General features: G+C 39.0%; 1 pseudogene; it reads left to right on the top strand.

Moving 5' to 3' along the window:
- The first annotated feature begins 5,112 nt into the window (after positions 1 to 5,112).
- Positions 5,113 to 6,710, top strand: LOC119573799 (annotated as a pseudogene).
- The last annotated feature ends 8,290 nt before the right edge of the window (positions 6,711 to 15,000 follow it).

The following is a 15,000-nucleotide window of genomic DNA, read 5'->3' as shown; positions in this document are numbered from 1 at the left end:
GCAAAATAAATAACTTCTTTTTTTATGATTTCTTTTCTTTTCTTTTGGCTACACGAAAGATACAATGCAAACACACATGCACAGATATTCATTATGTATATATAAATATATATACATATTATGTGTTCACACACAAACGCATATACAATCATACGCACACATACATATATATGTGTATGAATGGAAAAACACTCTTCCGTGCTGAAACTATGGAAGAAAAACCCATAATACAAAAAATATGTTTACTGAAAATGAGACTACATTTTCGAAATCCACCTGGATTCCATCTTCAGGTCTGAAGAGGAAAGTAAGAGGAAGGGGTATAAAAGAGAGAGAGGAGAGGCAACGCGGTAACACGGCGTAGGTGAGGACAGACGAATGGAAGCAGAAGAAGGTCACGTCATGTTGCAGGATCGGGAGGACTATGCGCTGGGTGGCCAGCATTCGGGTTAAGGCGGAGGATGTGGGAAGCAAGGAGACTATCAGCAGGAGAAAAGCTGCTGTTCAAGTTGAAATTAGGCAGCAGCTTTATTAGGGAGGATTCCACCAGTCTGCGGGCGTGGACATCAGCAGAAGGAAAGACAAACCGCGCCACTGACCAGTCCATCTGATGACCAGGTTGCGACGGAGAGTGTTCACCTGGCGAAAGATCAGCCTGCAGTTGAGAGGGTGAAGAGAGCGATGGAGAAATTATATCTCCTCAGTGTAGGGCAGGCTGAGGACGGGCAGGTGACGAGTCTCTTTAGGAGGAGAATCGTGGTAGAAGGTATGCTGTGCCCTCATTTCTATGGGCTTTCTAAAACTCACATACCGGCCATGGTATCTTCTCTCCTGCTCACCTTTTCCAACGCTCAGGACTTCATCTCCCGCGTGTGTGGAGTATCACTGGCGATCATGATGAGCTTGGATGTTGACTCCTTGTTCACCAAGGTCCTGCTTGATGATGTCCTCGCTTTCCTTCAGAGGAGACTCTTCGCAGAGGATCCTCATCTCCCTCTACCCACCAACGTCTTCCTCCAGATGATTCGTCTGTGTGTGGAGTCTAATTCCTTTTCCTTTGAAGGTCGCTTCTACTGTCAAATGTTCGGTGTTGTCATGGGCTCTCCCCTCCCTCCAGTCCTGGCAAACCTGTTCATGGCATTCTTCGAGTCTGAGCTTCTCCCTTCCATCTCCCTTCGACCGTCGGTCTGGCTGAGGTATGTCGACGACGTCTTTGTTCTCTGGCCTCATGACCCTGCCCTGTTCTCGCATTTCCTGTTGCAGCTGAACCCTCTCTCTCCTTCCATCTGTTTCAAGGTGGAATGGGAGGTTGACAACAAGCTCCCTTTCTCGGACACCCTAGTCCATCGCTCTGCTGACCACTTCTCCTTCTCCATATACAGGAAGCCTATGCATAGTGTTATGTACATACACTTCTTCTCATACCATCCTCTCCATGTTAAGAGAGGTGTTGCCACCTCGCTGTTCCTTCGCGCCCTCCGCATCTGTGACCCCCAGTACCTGGATGGAGAGATCGACTTCCTGCATCGCTCGTTCTCCAAACTGGGCTACCCTCGTCATGTTCTCGACGTCGCGTTATCCAGGGCACGGCGTACCTTCTACCACGATTCTCCTCCTAAAGAGACTCCTCACCTGCCCGTCCTCAGCCTGCCCTACACTGAGGAGATCTACTCCCTCCGTTGCCCTTTTCACCCTCTCAACTGCAGGCTGATCTTTCGCCAGGTGAACACTCTCCATTGCAACCTGGTTCATACCAGCCCTCCTTCTATCTCGAAGGTGGGCACCTATGCTGTTCCTTGTGCCTCCTGTGATAAGCAGTACTTTGGCGAAACAGGTCCAGTCTCACCAAGTGTCTGTCTCAACATAAGTACACTTATGAATGGAAAAACACTCTTCTGTGTATCCAGGGGATACAACAACGCCCTCTTTTGCCATCAGTGGGACACTGGCCATCAGATGGACTGGTCAGCGGCGCGGATTGTCTTTCCTTCCACTGATGTCCACAACCGCAGACTGGTGAAATCCTCCCTAATAAAGCTACTGCCTAATTTCAACTTGAACAGCAGCTTTTCTCCTGCTGATAGTCTCCTTGCTTCCCACATCCTCCGCCTTAACCCGTATGCTGGCCACCCGGCGCATAGTCCTCCCGATCCTCCGATCTGATGTGACCTCCCACTGCTTCCATTTGTCTGTCCTCACCTGCCCCGTGTTACCGCGTTGCCTCTCCTCTCTCTCTTTTATTCCCCCTCCTCTTCCTTTCCTCTTCAGACCTGAGGATGAAATTCAGGTGGATTTCGAAACTGCAGTCTCATTTTCAACAAATCTAGGTTCTGTATTTGGGTTTTTCTTCTATATATGTGTATATGTATTTTTTTTTCTTTTTTCTTTTTTATTAACGAGTACGTGGTAGGGTCCTCAGTTCTTTTCCACGGAGAGTGCCGGTGTTACCTTTAGGTAATCATTCTCTCTGTTTATCCGGGCTTAGGACCAGCACTGACTTGGGCTGGCATTGGCCACCCAGTGGCTAGGTAGACAATCGAGGTGAAGTTCTTGCCTAAGGAAACAACGCGCCAGCCGGTGACTCGAACCCTCGAACTCAGATTGCCGTCGTGCCAGTCTTAAGTCCAATGCTCTAACCACTCGGCCACTGCGGCCTTAAACGGTAGGTTCATGTTTGAGCTGCCGTGGTCACAGCATGATACTTAATTGTAGTTTTCAGGTTGTGATGATCTTGGAGTGAGTACGTGGTAGGATCCCCAGTTTCTTTCCACGGAGAGTGCCGCTGTTACCTTTTTAGGTAATCATTCTCCCTATTTATCCGGGCTTGAGACAAGCACTGACTTGGGTTGGCTTGCCCACTCAGTGGCTAGGTAGGTAATCGAGGTGAAGTTCCTTGCCCAAGGGAACAACGCGCCGGCCGGTGACTCGAACTCAGATTGCCGTCGTGACAGTCTTGAGTCCGATACTCTAACCACTCGGCCACCGCGGCCAGTGTATATGTATATATATACATATATATGTATATATATACATATATACATAGATTTACGTATATGTATGTATAAAGTTTGATGGATAGATATATTTATATGTATAAATATATACACACATACACATATATAGATGTGTATATATATATGCATATACACATAAAAACATTAAAAAACAGATATACACATACACAGACACAAAAGTATAAATATATATATATATTATATATATATATATATATAATATATATATATGTTATATATATATATATTATATTTATATATATATATATATTATATATATATATATTATATATATATGTTATATATATATATTACGTTTATATAAAATATATATATATTATAAAATTAATATATATTTTATATATATATATATATATATATATATATATATATCATATATAATATATATATATATCTATATATATATATATATATATATATATTTATTTCATAAATGTACCTCAGTACATCTGACTTAGGGTTTGAACTACTAAATTAATTTCCTCCGAGTGCCCACGGGGAGTGTGTGTGGAACTACATATTTATATATATAAATACTGTATATGTATATATATACATATATATATATATATATATATATATATATATATATATATATATATATATATATATATATAGTAATACCTTGGGAAATGTGTGGAAGAATGGGACAGAAATTACAAATCTGATATTATTAGTATTTCCCCCTAAATATTTCAAAGAACATCAGCCTTAACACTGCGCCGTGGACTAAATGAACACTTGTACACCAATACTGGAACACAAGAACTATGCAATTATACTCAATATGCATTAAGTGTTATTCTGAATTCTAACACTCAGAGTGTGATTCAAACATGCAGGGTAACACTGGAACAAGAAAACTAACAAACGCCAAACACAACAGATCACGAGAACCGTTTTGTTGTCATGAAAGGGATGGATGCTTACAAACCTTACAACTTACAAAATCACGTAGGTTACGTTGTTGTTTAGTTGTTTATCTCTAATGCGTTTGTTGTTATTATAGAGACGTGGCTAAACCGTTTATCTTGGTTAATGGTGGTATAACATAGTCCAGGATGATGTATCTTGACCAGTCTTTCTACCGCCGTTTTTAGTAAAGGCTGATTTCAGAACAACCAATCTGTATATAGAGCCCTGATTAGTCTGTTAAGGCTTACCGTTAGGTTTGAAAATTAATCCAGTTCTTGTGTCCTTAATTCATTAATTTTACTGTGAATACTTATCTACAATGGGCTGGGGACTTACACGTATTTCTAACAACAGAACTATGCAAATAGACACACATTTGTCAGTTAAACATAAAAAGATGACATCTTTTACAAAGTATATACATCAATAGCATTTACTATATGAGAAAGAAATAACAGTAAACCCGAAATTTATGACTAGGCGATTTTCAGGGGACGCTATGACAAAAATACATTTTAAGGGAAACTACGATATTACTACAACGTTTAGGATCAGTAAATTTTATAACATAGTATTTTTTTTAATGGAATTATACATTTCATTCATCCGAAAATCATGGTTGTCCACTTGCGGAATTTCTTCGTTGCTGTGAAAGAATTGACTTTTTTTTTTTTTTTTTTTTAAGATAAAAGAACAACAACCGTCGTTTCGAATGCATGGCATTCATTCATGACGACGGCCACTCATATATACTCGTTTATCTATCTATCTATCTATCTATATACACATAGACACAAGTGCACACACAAACACACACTTACACAAATAAAACACACATGCACACATACGTATACATGTATATGTATATATGTGTGTGAAGCCATGGGTTATATGAAAGCATGGGTCTAGAACACTTTTCATATATGTAAATTATATTCTGTCACTTAAAACTTTTAACAAACAAATTTCAAACGAAATCTGAATTGCGATTAATGTTCTGCAAGGAACAACGTCCTTCGTATGAAAACAGACGATATGGATGAGAATGGCAGACTGACCGACCTTGTAGGATATCCGAGACGTCGAGAGCTTTGGTGGGCGGTCACTGCTTGGCTATATAAAGTGGTCGCCGTCGACGTCGCCGCATCAGCCTCGTATCCTTCATCATGAAGGTAAGAAGTGGAGAGACATTTCTTTCTTTTCTCTGTTCTGTGTAACATATAATTCAATGATCTGAATATCTTTTTATTATCTTAACCTCTTACAGCTGCCGTTGGTAATATTAGTGTGTGTGGGCACTGCTCTGAAGGTGGCGGCACAGGATGGCTCCTATATGTTGGATTCACGAGGTGTAGAGGTGGAGCAGGGACTCCAGCCTTCGTCAGAACTCTTCCGGAACCACCAGGCCTTCTCACAAGCCTTCAAAGAACACTCTGAAGAGAGGGCCCTGCAATACAGTCTTGGCCAAGTCGAATACAATGATCCAGTTAGTACCCCACTGCTTTGTTAATATGTATATCAGATTTTCTCTATTCATAAGCCAGTAGTATTACGTTTTTTTTTTTTTTTTTTAATCACTTAATGTTGTCTGCAGAACCCGGAGTACGCTTGGGCTTACGAGGTCGACGCCAAATCAACGGGGGACATGAAGTCTGCTCGAGAGGAACGTCGAGGTGACGTGTCGTGGGTCAGTACTCGGTCATGGACCCCGACGGCTCTCTGCGCGTGGTCGACTACTCGGTGGCTCCCGGCACAGGCTTCCAGGCCACTGTCCGCAAGGAGTACACAGGCGAGGCTTTCCAAGGGCAAGAGCAGAGACTGCAGGCCCAGGCCAGGCAATACAGTGCTATCCAACAGGGAAGCAACTACCAACAGAATCGCAACCAGTACCAACAGTACCCGTGGCATAATCACAGAACCGCAACCATTACCAGGAAAAACCGTGGCAGTACCCACAGAACTACGATGTAACCGACAGAATCGCAAACCAGTACCCAGACTCACAAAAACGCAACCAGAACCTGGAAAACAGTAACAATATTCTCAGAACCGCAATCAATATTTAACAGAACCGCAATCAATATCAGGAAACCGCAACCAATATTCTCATACAGCAACGATTACAACAGAACCGCTATCAGAACCACAGAACTACAGAGTACCAGCTGAAACCCATTTAGTATTCTCAGAATAAAAAGCGTACCAACAGGACAAAAATCAGAATCAGCAGAACCGTTTTCCAGTTTTTACAGAATCGTAACCATATCAGCAGAACCGCAATCAATACTCGAGAACTTTAATGCATACCAAACCAAAACAGTACCCAAAAGAATCGCTACCAATACCAGTACCAACAAAACCAGGACCAGTCCTATCAGAATCGCGATCAGTCCTACCAGAACCGCGATCAGTCCTACCAGAGCCGCAACCAGTTCCAACAAAACCGCAACCAGTACCAGCAGAACCGTGATCAAAGCCTTCATCGCAACAACAAAATCAGGTACAACTTCCAGAGTTATGGAACCAAACCCCTTCAATCAAACCTGAACCCCCCTTCCCCAGTCTCTACAGTCAGAACCAAAACTATCTGGCTCGCTATGGATCCGGTTCTCAGAACCAGTACAGCACCCAAGTGAACAGGAACCAGCAGAACCAAGGTTATTCTCCAATCAGCGTGGTTCTCGCGTCCTCAAGGAACTAACATGCGAACCAAATTGTCAGCGGACTTCCTAGACCACGAAATGTAAAAGGCGTTCAGAATGGTTCAAAGTTCAAAAATGGTTCTCTCGGTGTTGGGCACAATACTCTGGACTTCTTTGAAAATAAATAACTTTTTTATGATTTGTTTCGTTTCTAGTTCACACGAGAGATGCAAACACATATACACAGAATTCAGTATATATAAACACACACACACCACACACACACACACACAAATATATATAATATATATAATATAATAATATAATATTTTATATATTATATGTGTATGTATGTATTATGTATGATATATACACAGTAGATTTACGTACATGTATGTATATAAATTGGTGGATAGTATATGTATTTATATGTAAAGAATATATATACACATACACATATAGATATATCTATATATGTATAACATATTGTTACACCGACCGCCTCGTCTCTCTGCACCAACCAAGGCAGGTAGGCAGACGGCGTGCTATCCACAGGGTTCGGAACACTGAACCCGTTCCAAGAGGCACCGAGCACCACAGCGCCCAGAACACCCAGGGGAAACGCCAAGTGGCGAAGCAGGGCCACGAAATAAACACAAAAAGACAGTCTTCCCTTTTTTTACACAAGTATTTACCCGTACACTTTTCTATAGGCAAATACAGATGTCCCCACTGCCGATACAGCTTATAACAGGGCAACACAAATTATCAGGTCACAAAGGCACACACGGGTCTTCACAGGAGCAGCACCAACTGCTCTCTCTGGCTTGTTCCTCCGCTCCCCAGCCAGTTGCGTTATGTTGCCCAGGGCATTCATGTAAACACCCCAGGTCATCTTTCATGTTAACACATGTTCGCCAGAGCAAAGACCCACTGCGTAGCACATCCCCCCCTACAAACAGACAACCCGTCTGCTCGACATCCCAAACATGAAAACAAAATACAGAAAATTTACATAAAATTTGTCCTCAGGAAATACAAAATTCTTTTAAAACAAAAGTAACCGTAATTGAAAATCAGTTCTCAGAAACACAAAAACTTTCATCCCGCCGGCTTTCTTCAAACCGCTGGGGTCGCTCTGGAGGTGTGGGCGGGGTAGATTGGCAGTGGCCCCCAGGAGGGGTATCTCCTGCCCAAGAACTGGCTCATGGTCATCATTGGACGTGTTTTGCATCGCCCTCACCGTCCCCAAATGCTCGTCCTCATCTCGGTCAGCGTCTGTCACGAATCCTCATCGCATGCTACTGGGGCTAACGTCCATCTTCTTTTTCACCATAGGCCACTCCAGTCGTAGCTTCCTGCCCATGGAAACGCCACAGCCCGTGTCGCCAAGATTCCCTCGAAGGAATCAGGCAACGGCCCCACACACAAACCAACTCCTTCGCTCCCCGACGACTCTTCACACATGGAAGCTCCACTTCCTCACTAAGTGCCCAGCTTTGCACCAGCCATGGCACCTTCAGGTCCTTATTGAAGAAGTTAGCTAACCCACTGTGTAACATATAACCCCTCCCCTGGTAACAACTAGAGTATCCACCCAACTGCATACGCCATCAGGCCAGCTGCAGGTTTTGGATGGATCTTCAACGAAGGTCCTCTACTCCACGCATCAACTCTTGATAGTCTCCACAAAGATTCTAGACTCTGTCCTGGGGGCAAGGTTGCAGTCGCTCAAGCCGTATCTACACAACTCAATGCACTGTCAACCAACCACAATGCTAAAAGCAAGTCGGCACATCTTCAATACCGATGCACCTTCAACCAGCCTCCGTCACTAAAGGTTCGACACAACACTCACTCTTACTCTACCGTCAGGTAATTACACAGGACCCTCGCACACTACACAGTGCTCCGTTAACACGATCTGGCCCATACACGCAGACTCCTCTCATAGCACAATACTTATACCGTGCTGCCCACGCCAGACAAATGGCCTCCACTTGCCCCTTGAGCTAGGAACGCAATGGCTCCGTGACACAATCAACTAACATCCCTCTCCTGTGGTGGCGTTCTGGAAGTCTGCTTAGTGGCCAACATATCAGGCCCGCACGGGGTCGTCTCAGCCTCCAGTGTTCCACTGTCACGGTGGCTATGGTGTCTTCCCATGCTATGAGCCTCCCCTGCAATCGTGCTGGTCAACTGGCATCTTACCCAATCAGGCCCGGTAACCGAGGAACGCATTGGGTTTCGGCCCCCATAACTCCGCCTGCTCCAGAGTTTTCCGCCAGATACCACTTTCCTTGATACTCTTATGACATGCCCTCGGGAATGTGTGACGCATATACCTACCACAGTCCTTGCAGCACTGGGGCTAAGTGAAAGCAATCAGAATCTCGTCCGGATTTCAAAGTCCGTGTTCTCAGCGCTCCCTCCGCCACCAGACTTAACACGTCCTGATAGTGCCCTTCCCTCACTCGCAGCCCCAACACAATCCTTGAAAAGTGCTCAGGCTCTACCTTCCTACAATGCTAAACCGTATCTCCACTTTAGCCCTTCCGGCCCGTAGCGGTCAGAAGCGGGGCTTGAGCGCTGGCCCTAGGCACTGGTTTGCCTTCAGGAAGCGCTTCGGGTGGGAACTCCAAAGTCCTCTCCAAATGCTGCCACCGATCAGGATCTTCAGGGTTGCCTGCTTGACATAGATTTGCAGCTGCTGTGTCCTGCAAAGCGGTCAACAAAGAAATACGCGCAGTGGCCAGGACCACTGATCCTATTACTTCTGCAGCCGCAGGGATACGACTCTCCTTCATCATCAGCCTCCAACAATGATCCTGACGCCTGCCTGGGACATTGTCTCCGCCACGTCTCACGATCCGCATTCATTCCAAGTGGGCCCGATATTAGAACCTCAGGCCTGGTTGGTGGTGCACCAAAACGGCGTTTCATAAAAGTCATCCAACCACGCTGTGAATAGAAGTCCTGTTGGGATGCCGGCCAGATGCCCCAACACTTCCCGCCGGGGTCCACTATAGCGCTGTACCAGCTGCAGGGCCTACTCTATCTGGCTCACAGCGCCTGGGCAAGATTGACCAGCATTATCAAATTGGGCGCACATATGACCTTCGCAGTGCCTATTTCAGTAGCCGTGAACACTTAACATGACCCGGGGGGAGTAAAGGGATAGTGAGAGTGAGGCAACGAGGACTACTAATACTAGCGGTTTGACCGGGGTCCGAGTATATGCCGAGCCTAACCTATGACCCCAAACGATGAGCGTATATATCATCGATGATAGTCCCCACAGCTCCTTCTGACAGCAGTGACCAGACTGGCTCCGCACGACTCTGCGAGGCACCCCCGGGTGTATTTCCTGCCACGACCCCCAGGCAAGCCCCAAGTAAATCTGACCTCCTTGGCATCTGTTGCCAAAACCTCTGTCTGCCTACCACTCTGCTTGCAAAAAATCGTTATACAATCGTGACATGCCGCCTTTCGTGCCTTCACTTTCCTACCCTCAGGCCCTGAACCTAGCCCTTCAGAGTCCGCAACCTATCTCCATCAGTATTCACTCTTGAACGCTGTTGCCGGCCTTGTCGTGTACTGCTGAGTTCCATCTTCACGATGCAAGATTGTCTGTAGCACCTCAACATATCGTCATGAACTGTTCCTCTGCCTTCCTTGCCTGCATCTGCTACTAGATGGTGGCGACCTGCTCGCGTGCCCATCTTTCATAGCTTCTTACTGTGCCCCTTTTTTGTTGCCATTCCCATTCCCTCATCACCGGGGAGAGGGGAGGGGGGGAGGAGGCCACATGGCAGTGGTTAGGTCGCATTCGGCTCGCTTCACTCATCCTTCCTAAGCTCAGATTTCATAGTCTGCCTCTCCCTCATGGCTAGCCGCCATCTTGGGCCGACATGATAAATCGTGCGATCTCAAACTTGATCAAAATATCACAAATCCCCACCTGTAACCCTGACAAACCATTTGTTCCGCCGACCAGCACTCGCTCTCTACTGCACCAACACAAAGCAGGCCTAGGCAGACGCGTGCTATTCACATGGTCGTGAACACTGCACATCTCCAGAGCACCAGCACCACGCGTCCTGAACCCCACCCGAGGGGAAACGCCAATTGGCGAGGTCATGGCACGAAATAAACACAAATGACATCCTTTTTCACATCTATTATACACAATTTTAGTTCTAATTACCCAGTACATACTTTGCTATAGCACAATACAAGGGGGAAAAACCACAGGATCACACTGCACTTACACTGCTTATAACAGGGCCACACAAAGTTTATCGAGGTCAACAAAGGCACACACGAATGTCTTCACAGTGCACCCCCCACTGCGTCTCTCTTCAGGCTTGTTCCTACCCGCTCACTCAACTGCAGTTGCGTCTCCATGTTCAATTTGCACCAGGTATCCACTTCATGTTTAACACAATCCCAAGTGTCATCATTTTCATGTTAACACATGTTTGACGCACAGAGTGCAACATACGCCTACTGGAGTAAGCAAAATATGTATATATGGGATATAAACATACATACTTTGCAGAAATATGTACACACTGCACCCTAACACACCACAATTCACAAATATAATGCATAATATTATACATATCGCACATATGTTTATATGATACATATATATTATAGATAATGTATGACACAAAATATATACGCATAGATATGTAGACCTATATGTGTTTATATATATATGTGTGTGTGTGTGTGTGTGTTGATGTTCGTATGTGTGCTTTATTTGTACGTGTTATAAATAGATAGAATACAATGAGATAGATAGTATAAAAAGATACATTTACCATTGTATAATTATTGTGCCTGTAGGTGCGTGTGTGTGTGCGTGTGTGTGTGGGTGTGAGATGTTGTGTGTGTGTGCTGTGTGTGTGTAGTATTGCATATGTATTATTACATATATTTAAATAAATTTAAATAAAAATAAAATTTTAAAATATTTTAAAATCGTATATACATTCTATTCTAGTATCAATATCATCATACATGCATATGAACATTTGGCATATATATATTTATATATATATATATATATATATTTTAAAATATATTTTTTTAATATTATATTATTTTTTATAATATATTATATAATAGTATATATATATAAAAATTTTTTTATATATATATTTAAAAATTTATATATATAATTAATATAATTATATAAATATACATCATACACAACACACACACCACACACAACAAAACCCACCACACACACACACACATATATAATATATATATATATATAAAATATAATATTTTATATTTATAATTTTATTTGTATAATATTATATTTATATATTAAAATTTTTTTATTTTTATATATTTTATTTTATTTTTTATTTTGTTTAAAAATTTATATATATTATAGAATAAAAAAAAAAAAAGGAAAAAAGAGGGGAAAGTAGAGAGAGAGAGAGAGAGGGGGGAAGAGAGATGGATAAAAAATATACAAACCCCACACCAACACCAAAAAAATATATATATTTTAAATATTATATATTAAATATAATATATACATACTTTTCTTTTACGACCAAAAGGAAATGATAATGATCAAGAATTTTTGCAACTTCCAACATTTTTTACCCCACATGCTAAAGTTTCCGGGACATACCTTCTTTTATTAACATGTCGGGCCCTGGAGTCAAAATCAATATCTAAAAGACTAGGTAAAAAATTTTGTCATTCGTTTGGCGAAGACGATTGCAGTCGAATCCAAATAAAAACAAAGCTTCTACTCATTTAATCCCTGAAGTATTCAATTCGTGATCGTATTAAAATAAAGTTATTGCTATCGCCCGAGAGGTGTTCCAGTGACCAGTGATGCTAAACCGTTCAAATTTCAGAATTCATGCTGGAAAAAATAAACAAAAAGTAGGAAAATAAGAAACATAAATCCGAAGGCCCGAAAAAACAAGACTGCCAAAAGGGCCCTCGCATAGTCGCCCCTTTCGTTTTTGTTTATTTTCACCCTTTGTTGCCCCTTCGTTGTTTTTTTAAGTTCACCCGGTGGGCCTTTTTGGATTAAAAATTAAAACTGTTTATCTATTTTAAAGGATTGAATAATTTAAAAAATTTTTTCGTTTTTCCCCCTTGTTTAAAACCCCTTTGGAAACTTAAAATACAAAACATGAAACCTTAAAATATTTTAAAAGCATCCCCCAACACTCCCCAAAAAAACAAAACTAGGCAAATTTTAGCCTATTATATTATTATCATTATTATTACTATTTTTATTATTTTTATTATTATTTTTATTTTTAATTATTATTTTTATTATATTATTTTTTTTATATTATCATTTTTTATCATTGTTATTTTTAAAAAACTCTTTTCTTATTTTTCATTTTTGTTTTATCAGTGTCATTTTTTATCATTATCCTTATCCTTATTTTCATCATATAAAAAATTGTAATCATCATCCTCATAAAAATTTGATCATTTTTTATCATTGTAAGTATACCTTTGCCAACACATCTTTTATTTTTTTTTTTGTAATATTTTAATTTTTTTTTATTTTTTTTTACATTTTTATTATTAAAATCATGTTTCATCAGATCTTTAAACCGTTACGATTAATTTTATCATTTTTATTTTTATCCTCTTGATCATTATATTATAATTTGATCATTTTTAATTTTGGGATTTGATAATTATTTATTTTTATTATTATTATTATTATTGTTTTTATTTTTATTTTTATTTTATTATTATTTTTTTTATTTTTATTTTTAATTATTATTTTATTACATTTTTACCCGTAAAATTAATCATTGTCATCTTTATCATATGGGGGGTTTTTTTTTTCCCCTTTTACCCCCAATTTTCTCCCTTATAATCTTATAACCCTTTGAAATGTTATCATTTTTACCATTACCATCAATATCAATTTTTTTATCATTTGGTTATTTTTTATAATTGCTTTTATTATTTTTGCTGAAATTTTATTGTTTAATTATCATTATTTTTAATATCTTTATGTTATTGTGTAGTTACACACCCCCCCCAAACCCCACCACACACACACACACAACACACACCACAAAAAAATATTTATATTTTATATATAGTATTTTTATATATTTTTTTAATATATATATATATTTTTAAATTTTATTTTATAATACCCCACACACAAAAACAAAAAACACAACACACACACACACACAAAACAATTATATAAAAGAAAATTTTAAAAAATATATTATATATATAAAAATAAATAATTATATATATATAATTTTTTTTTTTTAACCCAAAAGAAAATGTTTCTCTGTAATCATCACTATATCATTATGTTTAAAAATTTTTGTTATCATTTCATTATTTTTTTTTTCATTTTTTCCATTGTTTTTTCAGTATTAGCTTTATTATCATTATTCCCAAAATTCATTAAAATAATAAAAATAATAATAATAATAATAAAAAAATTTTAAAAAAATAATTATTATTTTTTTTATAATTATTATTATTACTATTATTTTTAAACCCATTTTTAAATCTTTATTATAATCTTTCTTATTATTACTTATTATTATTTTTATTATTATCATTATCATTATTACTAAATCTTTATCATTACTTTATTTATTATTTTTATTATTATTATAAAAATTTTTATTATTATTATATTAAAAACTTTTTATTTGCGTCATTATAATTTATATTAAAATTTTTGTTGATCTTATTTTTATTACCCTTTTTAAATTTTTAATTTTAAATCTTTTATTATTATTACCCATTATTATTATTATTATTATTATTATTTTTAAATTATTTTTTTATTATTTATTATTTTTACATCTTTACCATTGTTTTTAAAATTATTTTTTGGGTTTTTGTGTCATTTTTAATATTATAATAATAAAAAAATAATATAACAAAAATAATAATAATAATAATTATTTTATTTTTAAATTTTTAAATCTTTATTTTTATATTTTATTATTATTTATCATAAATAATAAAAATTATTATTATTTTTATCATTATCATTATAATTTTTACCCTTGGGTTATTACTTTATTCAAGGGCCATATAAAAAAGGCAGCACCACTTCATTTTTACCCTTTTTAAAACACAAAAAGGAATTTTATTTTTTTTTCCCTGACTATTTTGACTTTTTTGGGTTATTGCCCATAGAAAATTTAAGTTATCGTCTTTAAAAAGGGGGTGAGTTTCGTTTTTCTTCTGGTAGTAATAACTTTATCGAGAAAAATTACAGATATATATAACTTTCCCACACACACACCACACCACACCCACACAACACACACACAAACACACACACACAAACATCCCACACCCCACCCCACACACAAAAAAAACCACACACACACACACACACACACACACACCACACA

The sequence above is a fragment of the Penaeus monodon genome, chromosome 6 (assembly GCF_015228065.2).
Source record: "Penaeus monodon isolate SGIC_2016 chromosome 6, NSTDA_Pmon_1, whole genome shotgun sequence".
NCBI classification, from domain to species: domain Eukaryota; kingdom Metazoa; phylum Arthropoda; class Malacostraca; order Decapoda; family Penaeidae; genus Penaeus; species Penaeus monodon.
This window is presented reverse-complemented; position numbering and strand designations above follow the sequence as displayed.